We start from the raw sequence: 6577 nt of genomic DNA, 5'->3' as shown, positions 1-6577 counted from the left end.
TTTCCCCCAGCCAAACCTAATAAACCCATATCTTCACTCCCCAAACCTATTCTTCTCTTTCCCCAAAGTGTCTTTCTTCCCCCTTCCCCAAACTGAAGTGAGGGGTTTCTCCTCAAGCTTTCTGCACTCCTGTGTCTGAACAGGGATACATTGGTTCTGTGTACTGCCCTAATGTTGAGCCCCTAGGATATGACTCCGCATAGGCTTGCCCCATCTCAAATTCTTTGGTCCTGGATTAAGGCCTGTTCCACACATGGTACAGAAGCAAAAGACTATGTACAGTCAACAGAGGGTAGCAGCCAGTACCAGCTCCCGAAGAAGCACAGCTGTACAATACATGTTTGCAATTACAGTGGTTGTGTTGTTCACGCGGTGTGTTCTTAGGCGTACCCTGAAAATATCTTAGTGTAAACTTTAAAAAACACAATGTGTGATGAGAAGCTGAGAATCTCTTTTATCTCTGGTGTGCCCGTGCCTAATACAGGAAGGCCTTTGTGGTTGACTCGTGTTTTCAGCTGCCAGGTGGGGGGGAAGGAAGCTGTCTTTTCCTTGCAGTTTAGCCTCAGAGCAAAAAAAGGTAAGACAACATACTTTGACCTTCCCTTCTCAAGATTTTTCTCACTCTCTGCTACCGCTAACACTCTCAGCTATCGCAAAGTATCGAGAGAGCCAAACCGCGAACGGAGCCAGAGGGGGGACCGTACAATCACCCAAAGAGTTTGAAATGCGAGTTGGTGTACATCCGAGCCGTCTGCTGGGGGATGGGGCCGGCCAACAGCTTATAATGGTGTTTAGAAAGAGAGAGTCTGTGTTATGTCTAGGGGCCTGCGTGTTTTGTGTTACGCTGACCCTGGCATTGTACCGTTTCTCGATTCAAACTGGTATGCAAACTTTCAGTGCTGGCTCGCAGACTGGAGTTTGTATCCCAGCCAAATCTACATTTCAGATTTGAAAGGAGGGGCAAAGGTCAGTGTTCACAGGTTTGAGATCATGTTTAATATCACATGACACCTTTGTCAAACAGTGCTGTGTTTTAAAAAAAGGAAGAAAGGGAGAGGAGTGGGGGCGGTCTGTGTTTCAGTAGCTCAGGAACCTGATGCCCCTTCATGGCAGAGACTTTTTCCTTCGGGTTGGTGTTTAACCCCTTGAAACGTTCCCTTCAGCTCTTGCACACTTGGCAACACGGGCAGCTCTTGAAAACAGATGAGATGTTGACTCTTGGGCTCAGGGTTGCCACCCCTCTGGGTTTGGCCTGGAGCCCATCTCTGGGTGGCACTTGAGAGCGATCCTTGGGATTTTAACGGCCTGATGTTGTGGAAAATATTGGAAAACATCTTGCAGGGGGAGGGAAGATCTGAAGAAAGAGCTTGAGTCAGAGTTGGCAACCTTGCAAACCATGCATGGCAACACCAGATTTGTTTCTTAAGTTCCTGTTCCCATGCCTCTTTTCCTCTTAAAATAAATAGAGGCATGGGGGTGGGTGGGTGGGATTGAAACCCTCTCCGCCCTCTGCTTTACCTCCCCACAATCCATTGCCAGAGCTCACCTCAGCTGGGATCTGATACTGGACATCAGCCTAGTGGGGAGGAAAATCCCCAAGGAAGGATTTAGCTGCCCTCACCTGTTCTACTTTTCATATGGGGCCTGAACCCTCTGCTTTATACATGACCGGGCAGGCCCCAGGTTAAGTCAATGGGCCTGCAGCCAGAACATGTAATTTGAACCTCATTTGGGCATGGACGTGGTCATTTGCCTGAAACAGTAACTGACACTATTTGGTGACAGAACGGAAAATATGATTGCATCCATACAAGGTTCAGTGGTTATGGATTTAAAAAGAACAAAACAGCCACAATGTTCTCGTCACCCCCAACCACAATGTTCTCCTGGGGCTGGGAGTGCCAGAGCGTAGATGCCACCACTGAGAAGCAGAGGTGTATCTAGGGGAAATAGCACCTAGGGCGAGCACTGAAATTGCGCCCCCTGTCCAGACATCTGACATCCATCTTTCAGATAACTTTACCATAATATCAGCTGAAAAATACAAGTCAAGCTTGTTAATCTTTTAATATTTCAAAAACTATTTAGCAGTGGACGTAGCCAGACCAAAAAATGCTGGGAAACTACCCATTTCAGTATGCTGGGGCTCATGAAATACCCAAATACTATGTGGAGGTGTATTTGGAAAACTAAACAGAAGTGCCTGTCTAATTCTCTGCTATGCATTGTAGCATCACTATTATATAAGTTTTAAAAATAAATGGAGAATTTGACTTTTCCCAGATACTCTGAAAATAATTAAACTGTGTCACTGCTTGGAATATATTCAAGTATTTCAGAAAGACAGTTAAAATGAGAGAAAGAGAGCAAGAAACTCCCAGTGGGCCTTAATACTAAGGATTTCACACTGATTCAAAGACAAACTCACCATTAATAGCCATATTATTAAGACATCACATTTAACTCACTTATCACAAGAAGCAAAGTAAGAGCAAATGAATACAATCCTAGCTCATAAGCTTCAGCTCAGTATTCACAAGCCCTGATTCTCAGTGCCAAACTACATATGTGTACAGTGACATATTATATATATATTTTAAAGAAATTACCTGCAGCCCCTTCAGGGGGTCTTCCTAAAGGCCATGTGTAGGGGGTCTGCAAAGGTTCCCCCTCCCCCTGATGGCCTCTAGGGCCTCGCAGGGACCATTTGATTATGTGCGGTGGCCGTTTAAAAAAATTTTTTTAAAATGGCTGCTGAAAACAAAATGGCCACTGCGCCTGCTCAAATGGCCTCTGAAAGGCCTGGCATGGCCTAGGGCCTCACAGAGCCCATTTGAGCATGCACGGTGGCCATTTTGTTTTCAGCAGCCATTTTTAATTTTTTTTTAAAAAAAATTAAGAATGGCGCCCCCCTTTAAGTGGCGCCCGGGGCATGTGCCCTGCCTGCCCCACCCTAGATACGCCCCTGCTGAGAAGGTCCTGACTTGTGTGCCAATAATTTACAGGGGGGGGGGGAGAGCCTCCTACCATTATTTTAAATTGACAGGAGTCAGCTAACCTGATTGTTCACTGGCCTGGGGCTTTGGAGGACCCTTGGCCAAATCCCCTCAGTAAAGGGGGCCTTTCTCTTGCCCCTCCCAGCATTTAGGATAGGTATGGCCTTGCTGGATTCCCCTTTACAAGTATATCCCCGAACTGGCTCACAAACTGGTTCTTAGAACTGAGGCCAGTACAGTTTGAATTCAGACAGGCTCCCCCATTTTGGGGGCCAGTCTGGTTCGAACCTTGACCACCCGAACCGGGCCGGTTCGATTCGAACTGCAGTTCAAATTGAGCCATCTCCACATCCCTAGTTGGAATTGTCATCAAATCAATGCAGTGGCCACTGACTGACACCTGGTTGGAGAGAACCAGAGACAGGATCTTTTCAGTTGTGGCCCCTCAGATTTGGAATGCTTCCTGGATGAGCTTCGACATGCTCCCTCCTTCAGGACTTTAAATAAATACTTAAAAGACCCATCTTTTTAGAGAGGCTTTTAAATTTTTATTCTTTTCCTCTGGTGGGTTAAATCTGGTTGTAATTTGGTCTAGTTTTTAATTGAATTTTATTAATTTTATATTGTTTTGTTTTATTGTCCTTGTGAGACACCCCAAACACTACTGCACTGGAGGGGCAGGTTACACATATTGTAAGTAAGTAAGTAAATAAATATACATATTTTTAAATCCTTCCCCCTATGAACTCCACTGTCTCATTCTACAACATGTATAGAGAAGGCCTCACTTTGCTGTAAAAGACTTGGCAGAGCTGCTGCCAGCTGGAGCAGACAATCCTGGCTCAGGTGGGACAAATGCTGGACTCAGTGTAAAGTGACTTCCTGTGTTCCACCTGCTAGTCTGTCGAGTGACAGATGCGGAAATTACCCTCAGCCTGCAGCCTTGTGGAGCGCTTGGGCAAGCCTTCTTCCGAAGCCCGAGTGTAACGTTATATGTGGTATAATCCCTCCAGCGCTGATGCGATCACTCGAGTGAATTTTGATAGGCACGCCATCCTGTCATTTACATTTAGAAGCTCGGGAAAAGAATGCTTTGCTCCCCACTTCCCTTGTCCGCTTTCGCAGATGCACTTAGTGGTTCAGGATGAATGCTCAGTTCCCTTGATGCCACTGTCGCTTGGCTTGAATCCCCAGTGCTTTGATGTCCGGAGAGAAGCACAGATCAGACGCATGGCCTTGTTGACTTGCAGCCTTGCTGGGCCAAAGGGGGAAAGCAAACCTATTTGTGCTCCCTCATAAGCTGGGAGTAGAAAAGTAGCTGCACAAAATCCCAGTATTCTTGGGCTGGATTCCCTCCCTATCCACCTTCTCCCAGCTGCATGAGGACCACTTCCCTGCCACTTCCTCCCAGGCTGTGTTTAAATGACCCAAACTCATAAGGAGGATGCTCTGCGAGGCGAGGAAGGGTAACAAAGATTGCTTATATCGAAGAATAAATATAGATGAGTGTTGTTTTGTTGTTGCTGCTGCTTTGTATTTTATGGTTATCTTGTGTGGGTTTTTTTTTTAAAAAAAACTTTTGATTAGATTTGTATTTTTATATCTCATTTTTGTGTAATTTTTATAGTCTTATCTTGTTTTAAATGTTTGTAAACTGCCTTGGGATTTTTTTAAAAATGAAAGGTGATATATAAACTTAAAAATAAATAAATACATTAAATAAATAGATCGGGGTTATTAAACTTGGGTCCCCAGATGTTGTTGGACTACAACTCCCATCATCCCCAGGTGGCTGAGGGTGATGGGAGTTGTAGTCCAGTGACATCAGGCTTAACTGCCACTTTCTTGGCCACATTCCCCTGAAGGATGGCACTAATTTCATCACCCTCTAACTATTTTCTGAATATTCAGAATACTCATATACCACTCTTCAGCACAAATCTTCTTTAAATGATTGACCCAGCAAAAGGAAAGAGAAAATGGTTCCATGCCCCAAAGGGGCTCACAATGGAGACATAAGACCATAAGAACAGCCCTGCTGGATCAGGCCCAAGGCCCATCTAGTCCAGCATCCTGTTTCACACAGTGGCCCACCAGATGCCTCTGGGGAGCCCACAGGTATGTGCATGCCCTCCCTCCTGCTGTTGCTCCCCTGCAATGGGTATTGAGAGGCATCGTGCCTCTGAGGCTGGAGGTGGCCCACAGCCACCAGACTAGTAGCCATTGATAGACCGGTCCTCCATGAATCTGTCTAAGCCCCTTTTAAAGCCATCCAAGCTGGTGGCCATCACCACATCCCATGGCAAAGAATTCCATAGATTAATTATGCACTGTGTGAAAAAGTCCTTCCTCTTGTCGGTCCTAAATTTCCCAACTTTTGGTTTCATGGGCTGACCCCTGGTTCTAGTGTTGTGAGAGAGGGAGAAGGAGTTCTCTCTGTCCACGCCCTCCACACCATGCATAATTGTCTACACTTCGATGATGTCTCCCCTTAGTTGCCTCTTTTCCAAGGGAAAGAGCCCCAGAAGCTATAGCCGATCGTCAGAAGGAAGGTGCTCCAGCAACTGACACTGGAGGAACTGTGCTGGGGCAGAAGAGGAACTGTTGCTCTTTCCCTGCTTAATATGAATTAATATCTTTGAATGGATAGCCTCTTTGCCTAGTTAGCAGGGGTGAGAGATCCCTTTTCTGGAGCAGAGGTATTTTGCTTACACTTGCTGGTTTTATTAGGCCAGCCACACGGCATGTGGGGAGAATGAACTTAAGCATTAAGCATGCGCTTAAGCTGTAGCTCAGAGGCAGAGCATCCCCTTGGCATGCAGGTCCCAGGTTCAATCCCTGGCAGCCTCCCCAGTTAGGGTTGGGGAAAACTCTTGCCTGAATCCTTGGAGAGATGCTGCCAGTCAGAGTGGACAATACTAAGCTAGATGGATGAATGGTCTGACTCAATACTGTATTACCTGAATGCCAGACTAGGTCTCCCACCCCCAATTTTTCTGATATTAGAAATTAGGAGGTCCTGTTCCTTTCAAATAAATGCAGGGATAACCTGTGTTTAACCTCTACTTTTAAAGGGGGGGTCATCTTAAATTTGGAGTAATTTTCGATTCAGGTAAATACAGTACAAGGCAGCTGTCTACATTTTTATGTTCCTAAGCAAGAAGGTTTACTTCAGTTCAAGCGGTGAGGATGCAGGAAAGAAATAGTTTCGTACATATGAATTGCAAAAGCACAAAAGATACGCATTCTAAGCAAACTAACATCATCTACAGTGTTTTCATCCTAGTTCAACCTAGCCGATTTCACCCAGTCTGTTGTTTACTAGAGTTACGGTTCAACTGCCACTCCTGAAAGTTTGTCCTTTTTTAAAATTCTAAAGGGTAGAATGGCAAGCCTTTGGACCAATGAAAGGCCAGAGATTGCCGCCTAGGCAGAAGGCTTGTTCCCCTCATCTGAATATCTGAATATTCCGAGGCAGACTACAGTTTGTGACAGAGTGTTCTGATTCTTCAGGAAGACGCACATGATCAACCCTGCCCATGTGGTTGAGTCATTTAGTAATTTAAAAGGGCATCACATAT

General features: G+C 45.4%; 1 long non-coding RNA gene across 1 annotated transcript; it reads right to left on the bottom strand.

Annotated features, from left to right (window-relative positions):
* Positions 1–973: 973 nt before the first annotated feature.
* LOC128336294 (uncharacterized) lies at positions 974–6347 on the bottom strand. Its single transcript, XR_008311905.1, has 2 exons — positions 6258–6347; positions 974–1354 (listed from the first exon to the last, which is right to left on the bottom strand). It is a non-coding gene; the product is annotated as an uncharacterized LOC128336294 (long non-coding RNA).
* Positions 6348–6577: the final 230 nt, after the last annotated feature.

Source organism: Hemicordylus capensis, chromosome 1 (genome assembly GCF_027244095.1).
Source record: "Hemicordylus capensis ecotype Gifberg chromosome 1, rHemCap1.1.pri, whole genome shotgun sequence".
Lineage (NCBI taxonomy): Eukaryota > Metazoa > Chordata > Lepidosauria > Squamata > Cordylidae > Hemicordylus > Hemicordylus capensis.
Note: the sequence above shows the minus strand (reverse complement) of the source record. Positions and strands in the feature narration are given on the sequence as shown.